This window comes from Chaetodon trifascialis, chromosome 15, assembly GCF_039877785.1.
Source record: "Chaetodon trifascialis isolate fChaTrf1 chromosome 15, fChaTrf1.hap1, whole genome shotgun sequence".
In the NCBI taxonomy this organism is placed as follows: Eukaryota; Metazoa; Chordata; class Actinopteri; order Chaetodontiformes; family Chaetodontidae; genus Chaetodon; species Chaetodon trifascialis.
In genome coordinates this window covers 5,551,694-5,564,303 of record NC_092070.1, presented here as the reverse complement: position 1 = coordinate 5,564,303, position 12,610 = coordinate 5,551,694, and positions in this window count along the sequence as shown.

Genomic DNA, 12,610 nt, shown 5'->3' with positions numbered 1-12,610 from the left:
ATTCTCACACACACACATACACACACACGCAAGTACACGCACGCTGAAGGATTAATTTAACTATCCAGAGAACTATCCATTCTTCTTTTATGCCCAGTACTTTAAATTTGACTCTTCTGCATATTTTTTTTTTCTTTTGACTGAACTTGGACTGAGGGGTCTCATGGAAAACCTGAACGTGGATGTATTTCACTGCTCTTGCACAGACACATGAACACCTTTATCCTCGAAAGCTGCCTGCTCCACTCTTCCATCTCACTCAGTCACCAACCTTCAACTCACATTGGACTTTGGTGGCCTTGCTACATTGGCCTCATTGTATCCATGGCATTTCCACAGCATCTGAAGAGCCTTGAAGATTAAGCAAAGACATCCTGTTGCTCTTTATATTTACTGATAAATAAAAACCTTTTTTCTTGTTCTTTTGTTGTAGGAATTAAACTGGTAAGGTATGATATGATATGTTAATTGAGCTTTAGGGGTGCTGGTAGGCAGATTTTGTTCCCTTTTAACACAGCCAGGCCAGCTGTTTCCACACTTTGTGTTGAAATTGTGTCGGTTTAGTTCTTGATATCCTCAAAAAGTTCCTGGTCCCCTGGGAAATTTCCTGTGTTGGAGACGCCCTGTCAGTGCGAGCCCTGACACCATGTGAGGAAAACCTCCTTGTATCAGTGATGTCAGTCTTTCAAAGCTCTTGATCTAACAGATCAGCTTTTTCTTCTTCACCATCACAGTCTAATACAATGCTACAACTTTTATTTTTTTAATTTCCTAATTTTGTCTTCTTCATATCTATAGCTGTTTTTGCATCTCCAGCCCTCTATCTACAACTGGAGTAACACTACACACACTACTGCTAGTGTTGCTCATCGGCCTGCTTTGCCATTTCTTACTTTTCTTGCTTCTTGACCTTTCAGAATAAAAGCTCTAACAGATTTGGTGAGTTAGTTACAGGAAGGGCTGGGAATAGCAGTGTGTAATCACGCCTCTACATTTTCCTCCATCCACCGTGGCATCCAGGCCACTCAGACTGCTATATATACACATTAAATTAGAGACTCTCTTTTGGTGTGTGTGTGTGGGAACTAATGGCCCTTGGGCTGAGAGAACGTTAACATTTGTGTATTTGCCTCTGTGTGTGTAGATTACAATGCTTGCGTCTGCGGACTGACCACTGGCCTCTTTCCTTCATACTTTCTTTCGTTCTGTCGCAGTCATCTCTACCGTTCAACAGATGTACAGTGTGTTGAGAATAGCTGTGCTTTTTCTTTGGAATCACAAAATAAAAGAAGAAAGCAGAGATGTTGCATTATTTTAAGGCTGAAAGAACTAAATTTGTTTCTTTTCCGTTCCGTAATAATGTGCCTGCCCTGTCAAGCCTCCATTGAGGAATAAAACTCTTAAGTGTCCATCAACAAGCAGCTTCCTTCTTTTCCACATCACCTCTGCTCCGCTTTTAACATACTTTGTGTTTGGCCGCAGGTGTGATGAGGCATTTAAAAGCCTCCAACCTTTTCATTTAGTGGCACAGTGAGGAGAGAAGAGACAATCTGTGTGTTTAAGCAGCCGTTCAACACGCTGCTATTAACATTACTACCACTGGTGCTCTTCTATTAAAGGAAAACTTCACTAAAACATTGTAACTGGGTTCAGAACAGCTGTCAGTTCTGTTCTTTTCATTCCTGGCTGCATTTTGTCATTTGGTGAATATTTCTTCTGTCCATGGGTAAGTGGCCTGTTGTCTATTACATGACATCATATCCAGATATTTCTCCAGTGGAGTCTGAGAGCAGAAAGTGTTTTAGGGATCTTAAACATCAGCCGTAAATGTGTCTCCAGATCAATGAGTAGAAAAGAAAAAAAGACATCCTTTATTCATCACACACAACACAACATGCACACACAGCATGCTTAGGTGAAATTCTTCTTCTGCGTTTAACCCATCCTGGTAAGTCCTTCCTCCGTGTCAGACCAGGAGCGATGGGCTGCCAGCCGACTGGCACCCGGGGACCCAGTTCCTTCTTCGTTACCATTTGGTCAGGTGGTGATCTTCACGCATGTTTTTAGATGGGGTTTCTTTTTGTGGAGGATACCCCAGGTGAAGAGAACATGCAAACTCCACACAGAAAGGCCCCTTTCCTCGAGATAAAGGGCAGCAGGCATCGAAGGCATGGTGGAGCACACGCCCTCAGCGCCCTCAGGGCCCACAGCGCCCACAGCACCCCAGGCGGGAATAAACCCAGGACCTTCTAGCTGTGAGGGGACAGTGTTACCACTGTTCCACCGTGCCATCACCATTTAACACCAACATTTACCGAAGCAGCCTCAGCAGACCAGAATGCATTGCAGCAGCAGCCTCCATCTTTGTAGAAATGTTGCTGGTTTGCATGTGAAATGTGTGCACAGTGCTGCTCTGTCTCATTTTTCTTCTCATTGAGTCATATTGTTCTGTTCTCTGACACATTAAAGAGGCAAAGTGAAGCCAGAACTCTGAGAGTTTAAAAAGTAAAAAAAACATGATTCAAAGTCCAGCCCTATGCCCATGACACATAATATGAGGTGCTGTTCATGCCATTTGTTTTTAGTGACGAACATTTCCCTCAAGCCCAAGACCACTCCATTGGGTGGTAAGATAAATCTGGGTTGATGGTGGTGGGATAATGGATTGCTGGATAACCCCTAAAACATACACTATCTAAATAAAACATCTGAAGAGGGACTGCTGTATTTTGATTGATGTACTTGCCACCATTAAACATGTGACGCATGGTTGCAAGCAGCCAAAAAGGCCCGGAACCTCTTTGCAAGGGGGGCCCTGGAGCTCATTGTTGAGCTGCCTATGATCCCCTTTAATACAGGGCCACAAGATCGGGTGATAGAATAAGACCCACTTTATGGCCTTATCATGTTAGTTGATATTGTGTTTTAATAGTGCAAACACCCAAACAAAGTTCAAATTAATCACATCACCTTGACTGAAATGCCACAGGGTGAACCAGAGGCCTGTGAGGGCTCTTTGTGGCCCCATGGGTTTGCATTAGCACTAATGCTACATAGCTCTAACACACCATTAGAAGAGTGAACAGTAAGCCTAATATTAAATTAAAAACAGTAACAATGAATTACAATTTCATGGGTCTTTGCAAGGCATTCTCTTAGATATGAAAGTGCACTGAACATGACAAATAAATGATATAGAATAAAGCAGTGAGAGAGTGAAAAATCCTCCTTTCTATCAGCACTGCTGCTGCCAGTCTGTTAAGGCTATTGCTAAACATCCATTAAAATATATTGGAACTGATTTTACTGGTGCGGTGTGCATGTGTGTGTGCACGCTCACACTGTGCCTGGTGTTACTGGCGGCAACAAGTTTTTACACATCAAAAGATCAAGGAGGAAAACCAGTGAGCATGGTGGGATACCTGGTGTGTTTACTGCTTCCTTAGAAACCAGAACCTCTTATGGGGCTGTTACTGTGTTTGTGTAAAGTCAGCGAGAGAGAGAGAGAGAGGGAGAGAGAGAGAGAGAGAGAGAGAGAGAGAGAGAGAGAGAGAGAGAGAGAGAGAGAGAGAGCAGTATTAAATAAACTCAGCTAAATGTGCTTCAAACTACTTCAATTAACAGTTCTGTCTTCCTTCCATCTTCTTGTCTTCTTCTCTCCGTCTTTGTTTACACTTGCTTCCTGTCTTATCACACTTTTCTTGTCTCCTCATCAGATGTTTCTTCATATTTTTCTTTCATCCTTTCTTACGCAGGATTTTCTGCTTTTGACAGTCAACAGACAGCCAGACTGAGGTCTGATTTTCAGCATTTTTCTATCAGCTAAGATAACATTGTACTTGCTGCAGTTTTCCTGTGGGAAACATTTTAGGTGTGCTCAAAATTAGTTTTACCAACAAAGTGTTTAGATAATCTGATTAAGAGATAAGTGATGTCACAAAAACAACTCCAAATGAATACTCATGTTGCTGAATGTTACACATAAACATGGATTTTAGCTTGTTGCACTTGCCAAGTGTATGAAGAGCTGTGCCTCAGATCTGATATGCACTGAGGAAAGGCCACAACACCCGTAAATAGTCGATAGAAAAACTGAAAAAGAAGCTCGACATTATTTTAAAAAGCCAATGCTGGCATCGGATTGGCTGTGGAGGCTTCGCAGACACCAGTTCAGCGTCTTCACCTTGATCAGTTTACAGCCTCAGCTGGCAGATTGCATCTGTGACCTCTGCAGCTTTACCTGTCCCGATGCTAAAAGCCAACATCAGCTCTTGCCACACAGCCAGAAGATTGCCATCTTTGAATGCAGCTCAGTGGCATGCACGCACGCACGCACGCACACACACACACACACACACACACACACACGTCGAGCTCAAAGATCAGCATCTACCTGGCTGCCACGCTGGCATCCCCCAAACTCCTAAATTTCTTTATGGAGTGGTTTTAAAATGCCCTCCCCCTCTGGGGGTTTCCAGTATGACATCGGGGGGCCACAGGTCACTTCTTCCTCTCCTTTCTTCTCCTCTTTTCATGTTCCTCTTCCTCTCCTCTCAGCAATTTTTAAACACTCCTTCTTTCCATATTAGCTGCCTATTAACTAACCCCCCACACTCCTGCACACCTCTAAAGAGCATTTTAAAACTGCTGTCTGCTGTTTTCTGTTAGCACTTAGCCACGTTAGCAGGGGGGTTATGGATAAAGAGGCAGTCTCTCCACACAGGGACGAAGAGGAGGAACTGCTTAGATTGGACCTGCATGTTTTTGAAGTTTTATGGTGGTGTTTTAAATGGGATTTCTGCGGCTTTACGTTGCAAAATGGGTAGTTTATAGCAGCTTCATTCTGCCTTGTTCTTGGTGGGGTACTTTATTTTTCTTTTCAGGAGGCCATCATCTTTTCCAATTCAGCCTGAGACCCGGGGGTTCAAAACCTGCTGAAGACCTCCACATTCATTAGAGTTTGGCTTTGAAAACTCATATCAGGAGCATCATTCAACATAGATAGATAGACTACGCTACCAAGCTGAGAGACATCAGCATTGATTAATAAGTGTCTTCCAAATTCCAATATTATAGCTGCAAAACTCCAACACTACAGCTGAACTATTTTCCTACAATTTTTCTGGATTTTACATTGTGTTTTGGAGAGGTTGTCGCTGTGCTGAACAAAAGCTAGGCACAATATGAGAAGCTGCAACTCTGCTGTCTGGATTGTGTGGGCCAGAGATCACAATCGGGAGACATGCAACTAGACTATGATCAGTCCAGGCAGGAAGAGTGAAAGCTGATCTTCAATGACTTCAGATAAATCCTGATGTGCTCAGATTCTGAGTGAACAGCAGAGCGAGACAAGAATTCCTGCTGAGTCGCAGGATGAAAAGAGAGATCTCTTAATATCAACCGTCAGGTTTTTATCTCCTATCTAGACTCAAACCTGCTCCTGTCTGTCACTGTTAGTTTTTCAGAGTGGGGACAAATTTCTGCATGTTGGTTAATGCATCTTCATTCTTCTTAGCTTCAAGGCTGACAGAAGAGATGCTAATGTACTCGGGCAACACATCAGGACGCATTGCATAGCACTGATGCATGTCAACAAACCAGAACAGCAGTAAGTGATTCATACACTGTACGCACCTAGACTGGCACATCTTGGCTACTGTACAGTTCTTCTGTTTGTGTGAAGTGTGTGTGCTCCGGGTCACATGATGCATGCAAAATGGTGTGACTCTTTGTATGGCGGTCTGAACTGTCAAATAACTCGTCTACCAGTGGAGCTCAGTCCAGTGGTGACTTATTTATTTCTTGCCAGGAGTTAGATGAGAAGGACACCACTGTGCCAGTGTTAGGAATATGAAGCTACAACCAGCAGCTGCTTAGCTTAGCAACGCATCATATCCTATAAGATTATCATATGTTTGGAGCATTGCTGTCCTGTGAGAACCTCGCATCTCTAGTTTTCCTGACCACAGCCTGGTTTTCATCTGTGTGACAGTGTATTTTCCAGCTAATCCAAGCTCCAAGTAGGAGAATTTTCACAGCCCATAGAGGAACACTTAATCCTTTAGTTTGTCAAAAAAAAATCCAAATTCACATTCACTAAATTTAGAGATGGATGGTTTTCACTGGACTGGAAGGGCATGACAAAATGTCATCTGAAAAGGAGCTGTGAGTAAGTACAAGTACCTCGAATCTATATATAAATACAGTGTTTGAGTTACAGTCAACCACTGAGAGGTACTGAGGACTTCACTGATGGATTCCAGTTGTATTTTGGCCCCGATGCCTCACATCACTGTTCTTCCTCTCTGCTGGATGGTCCAGTATCTTGCTGATGAGTCCTAGTTTCATAGTTTCATCATGTAGTAATGTACTTCTACGCATCCCTATTCAGCAGCTTTTCCAGAAAACCCTGAACTTTGCTTAATGTTTTGGATAGATTTACGACCGTGTTCGAGCGTGCTGAGGGATACATGGTGTAACTGTAACTGAAAGCTGACATTCCCTGTTTTAGTTTTGCACATTGTCATGCTCTGAAGCCTGTGGGGATCAATAAAAACATATTCCTTCATTAAGAAATATTAATGAAGTTTGATTTGTAGTGGAAATAGCTGGAAGTTTTTTTCACTTTGAGAGAAAACCCTCAGAGAAGAAGCCCGAGAGCTTCAGCAGATGATTGCCTGGGCCCTGCAGCCGCTGCTGGGTGGAGCTAGTGGAGAAGTGTGCGGGTTCATCTAAACTGGCTGGTGGTGATTGGTCAGTACCAAGGTAGGTCACATACTATTGGCTGATGTGGCGCTGGGACATTGGAGATGCTGGAATCTCAGTTGGCTGATGAGATCTGCAGAGGACCAACGCACACACACAGCCAACATATTACTCATCACTGCCTACACTATAACAGTTATATGTGGCCTGGTTTCCTCTCTCTCTTTCGCTGTTGCTTTTCTCTGTATTTGTCTGTGTCTGTCCCTCTAATCTGCACTGTTTATTCTCCCCAATAATTTTTTTTCCTTCCAACAGAAATTGTGCACAGTCACAGTATCCAAGGTATAGGAGGTCCCCTTTTAGTCTGAAAGTAAAGCTCATTGGTGTAATATTAGTAAAGTTCTGACGGACTAGGGCCTGTTTTACGACACTGCAATCACATGCACATTCCCATCCTATAATAGTTAACTGCAGGGTTTGTCTTCTCCTTTGGGACAGTGCTTTGTTTTTGTGATTTTGACTTTGACTTTTCTTAGTGACTTATTTTCACACATTGCAGATGTTCAGGGCATAATTTATGCTTTTGAACATCAAGAAAACCAAATAACGTATTCTGGGTGTTTCCAGATTGTCCGATATTTTCTGTTTATGGATCAGCAGGGACAGGTTAGATGCTAGCACCTTCATAAAGCAACAGTTTGACATTTGCATACTTGCCCAGCATTACATGAGAAGATGATACCACACTCATGTCTGCAAAATAAAGCTAAAGCAGTTAGCTTAGCACAAAGTCTGGAAACAGGAAACAGCTAGCCTGGCTCTTTGTGCTATAAGATAAGGAGCTGTTGGTGTCAGCTTCATATTTATAGTAGCAAACAGACACGAGAGTAGTATCAATCTTTTGACCTGAATCTCAGAAAAAAACAGAAAAGTGTATTTTTTAAAATGTAGAGCACCTCTAAAGCATGGACCTCCTGACAACTGTCACTTGTAAGGTCCAAATGAAACAAAATAGGGTTTTCACTCAGGAGATGATTGTTTGTGTCCCGTGTGGAACCAAAACTTAACGTCAGCTTAAGTGTAAAGGTTAACTTACGTAACTGATGTACTTATTTTAACCTAAACTTATTTTAACCTAGACTGCCTGAGGCTCATTGATCTTTTGTTACACCTAGTCAAGCAGTTTTGTGGCCTGTACCTAACCAGCCTGCACCTGATCTATTCGGTCGTTGAGGACATGTTGCTCTAATAGCAGTTAAGGTCAGTTAAGGCAGAACTGAATCAAATGACATCCTGTGTGTTGTTTGGTCACTGTCAATGAAATCTGATCAAAGCACAGCCGCACCATTCTGATGTAGCAGGTTTGTTGACTTTTTGAATGTTAAATGTGAATAAATAATAACTAGCTGGGGTCTTTTTGCCCGAAATTTTAACTTTCACTGTTGCTTGTTTAGTCACAAATATTTAAGGTTATAGAGAAATGCCTAAGATTTGAAATCAAGTTTACAGAGTTTTAAAAGTTGCTTTTTCAGTATAAGTCAGCATACAACAACCTGCACAGCTGCTTTGATTTTATCCACAGTTGTTGCTCTGGAACACAAAGATGACGTCCTCATTCTTAATCCCACCTACAAAACTCTGATTGGCTTTCTAGTTTTGTTCAGCTGCTGCCAGTAAGCACAGCAACAGACCTTTCTGAATCTCTGAAAAAAACCTAAGATGTGGGAAGTAATTCAGAGGTCTGGAGCCAGTCTGAAATGCTGCTTTTCCTCCATACAAAACTCCAACTGCAGTTGCACTTCAATCTCGTTGTTTTCCCTTTTCAGCCAAAAGTCCAAGTCCCCACAACTATGCAGATGATCAGCACTTGCAGCAGTAAATCAGTGGAGGCCTCAGGTCATCATTCCTTTAATATGTTCTCTGTGTGGTCAACACACAAGTACCTGAAAACCTTTTTTTAACATACGCTTACGCATCAAACCTTCTGTTATTTGTAAGCAGTTATATGTGTGTCCATGACTGCAGTAGAGGTTAACATTAATAACAGACTAATCCTCCCATCAGTTCTGTCTGTAGTTTTAACAGTACCTGGGATCTCTGCGGCTCTACTTTGATAGACAGAATTGTCCTGGCGCCCACTGGTGGTCACTTTAGGTACCTGTTCTCCCACAACCAGAACTCCCATTCACACACACAGACCCTGGATCCCTGCTGCTCCAACAAGCTGCTGTACTGGTACTGGTACCAGTACTGGTCTTAGTGGTGGACTGGTTTACTGGTGGTGGAACAGGAAGAAACAACATAATGGATTACCTGGTTAACATGAGCAATCACTATAAGTGGGAAAACACTGCAGATTTGGGGTGTCGGGGGCGAGAGTGAGGGAGGGGCGGCTGAGAGTAGAACCATGGAGCGAAACGGGGGCGTGATTTATGAGAGGAAGGGTGGAGTTAAAGGGAAGGAAGGAGGTGTCCTGTTTCCAGATGGAAGGCAAAAGGAGGCAGAACAAAACAGTCCAAGATGCTGTCTGTTCCCCTCATGTGCCTCACTGTTCTGACTGTCAGCATACACACACTGAGTGCAGGAAACCTACACTGCAGATGAACAAATACAAGTGAACCACATCATACCATTAGCATAGGCAGAGGTCACGTAACATTACAGTACCTCCAAGTTCATCTCCATATTTATTATGGTTGAAGTCAAACCATCAGCAGCATTATCTTGGTTGCATAGCTGACAACACTACAGCAATCAGTACCAGATTATAGAGGCTCACTGATTTACAGGATTAAGAAATCTTTTAATGATACGCCCTTTTTCTTACTGTCAACAAATCCCATAGAAAGACTGCCTGATTTACCACTGTTGTCAAAAACCTACTGAAACCCATCAATGAGCCACACTTTTGCACTGGCTGACATGCTCCTTCATGACCATGAACACACACTGTAGTTTGTTTTGGCTTAAACTCACATGTCGTCCTGTTGCCCCAAATACTTAGTACAGCAATGTTTCTCTAAGTGAGTGCCTTAAGGAGGGGCCACAGGGTCAGCAAGGTTTATTCATGTCCATTTTTACTGTCTGTGTCTAATGTTTCACCACGTGTAAGAGAATCGAGGTGACGTTTAGATTACCTAATTTTTATGATGCAAATATATCAGTCAATGGAAGAAATAAGCAAAAACCATGAAAAATAAGCAGCTCCACCATAGCGAAGATTGGTAACACGGAAATCTACGACCTCTACGTCCTTTAGCTTTTCTAAGTGCCACAAAAAAAAATTTAAAAAAAAACCTCTATGCAGAGCAGCCATGGTTTACAACATTCTTGGAACCACTACACGAGTGCATCAAATGTGTCAGTCCACAGCTGAAAATAGATCCCAACAAACTAACAATCGCTCCTATTTTGCTAAAAATGAAAGAGGCCTGCTGTTTTAGTGAATTACAGTTTTTTATGACTGAAACTACATATCTGTGATCAGTGCAGTTACTGTCACTTCAAGGCTCTTAATGTACCAGTGTTAATGTATCATTGTGTGGTAGTGGAGCATGTTACTACACAAACTAGCAATTCAAAAGATGGCCATAAACCAGTTGCCACACTGAACCTGGGGCCTTTTTGGGCTCTTGCAAGAAAATAAGATGAATCATACCTGCGTTCATTAATAATGAATGATGCATCTAATTTGGCAGACTCACCTACGTGCAGTATATACACTGACAGTCAGGATTTACATTTTTATTTCCAATTTCTCATGCAGGTTTTGTGCTCTGTAATGATCAGCTGCAAACCTTCATGCAATGCATTTGTTTCTTATGCATTTTAGCATTTGTTTTACTCAAGCAAGATAAGCTACTTTTTTCGTGTGTGAGTGTGAAAAGGCTTAAAACAGAGTTTGCTTTGCAGTTGGACAGAAGTACCCCCTCATACCACCTCCACCCCTCCACCCCAATTCCAAGACAGGCCATGTGTTTATTGGACCAACACAGGACCCAGCAGGATAGTTTATGTTAAAATATGTGTGTGGAAGAGAAAGATCACAAGCTGGAGGCTAAGCAGTATCTCTCTTGCTGTGTGTGTGTGTGTGTGTGTGTGTGTGTGTGTGTGTGTGTGTGTGTGTGTGTGTGTGTGTGTGTGTGTGTGTGTGTGTGTTGGTCTGGACAGTCTCTCGGCATCAAATTCTGAGGGGGTGGGGCCATCGACTGCAGTGGAAGTCTGACTAAAAAGGATTCTCTGCTAGTGATGTGGATCAGCAAGGAACATCAGCAGGCCAGATGTGCGTGCGTGCGTGCGTGCGTGCGTGTGTGAGTGCATGTGTGCAGATATGGGTGGGTTGAGCTGAAGGCAGGGGAGGTCTTCTCTGATTGGCTGCATGTGGATGACGATGTGAGTCACTGACATGCACTCTGGGCAGAAGAAATATCTGCTGGATGTTTCTATTTTCTTCTTTGCTCTCTCTGTCAGACAAGTATGAACACACACATACACACAGACACACATCACACACACTCATCGCCCCCTCCGTCTGTTCAGGATGGAAAAAGCAGATTCACCATCAGGTCATACCAGGAAAGAAACACAAGCTGGTTTTGGTTAGAAAACCTCCCAGCTGAGTGTTTCCTTCACTGCAATTCAACTTTCTCACAAAGTTATTTCAGCACGACTGATTCTAAACGATTTCAGTTTAAATCACGCCTTGCTGCACAAGTCAGCCTCAATAAGATAAAAACCTGTTTGTTTTTGTTTTTGTTTCAGATTTTTAGCATAACCAACTAAAAGTTAAATAGCCGGCTGCTCGGAGTGATGAAAACTTGCGTGCTCTTTTCAACATATTGATAACTGTGCACTTGAAATCCTGATTCAGCACAGTACTTCAGTACTATTATCAACAGGCCTGCTTGGAATACATGTTCATTTTTCTAAAGGGGAAACTGCATGACTTACCTAATATTAAAAAGTGCTCTGATTCTTTTTGACAAAACACTTCTAAAAGGAATTTGTATCAGAAATGTACTACTGGACAGCTGTGTCAGTGCTCCATTTTGCCTCACCTAGACGTAAAACCAACACATTGTCATTGTGCAGTAAATATACAACGTCCAGTTAGACTTTCAAAATAAAGTTTGCTGAGGAACATTTCAGCTGACAGGTGCAGTTTGGTTAGGTCAAACAGCAGCTGGAGTCTTAGCTAGCAGAAGAGGTAGCCTGTGCATTTTATCGTTGGTGGTTCCACAAGTTGAAGTATCCTTGAGAAAGCACGCTGACCCCTAAAGGCAACAGCAGATCAGGCTTTATTCTAAAGGCTGACATATTTCCCTCAGCATAACCAGAGATAAAATATCAAGGCAGTGTTGTACATGTTAGATTATAAGGAATAATTAAAAACAGTTGATTTTAAAAGGCAAACAGACAAAAGACAGTAAAGCAACACCCCACCCCTTCATCCCTCACTCCTCCTCCTCCGTCAGTCATGGTTGAAGCAAAGTGTTCAAGAGGAGGCTGAGTTTGTACACCTCCTCCCTCCCTCCCTCCCTCCCTCCCTCCCTCCCCTCTCTCCCTCCCCTCTCTCCTCCTTCCTCACAGGGTGTGTCTTTACACCCTGAGCTAGAGAACTCCCCTGGAATGTGGGATGAAGAGAGACAGCCAAAGGGCTTCACAAGCTTTTAATGTGTTTCTATTAGTGTGTACTTTCTTTGACCGTGTGTGTGTGTGTGTGTGTGTGTGTGTGTGTGTGTGTGTGTGTGTGTGTGTGTGTGTGTGTGTTTTCATGTGGCAAGGCAGCAAAAAGGTTGCCCCAGAAGACATCAGTATGCATGTGTGTGTGTGTGTGTGTGTGTGTGTGTGTGTGTGTGTGTGTGTGTGTGTGTGTGTGTGTGTCTTTTCATGTCAAATGAATCAC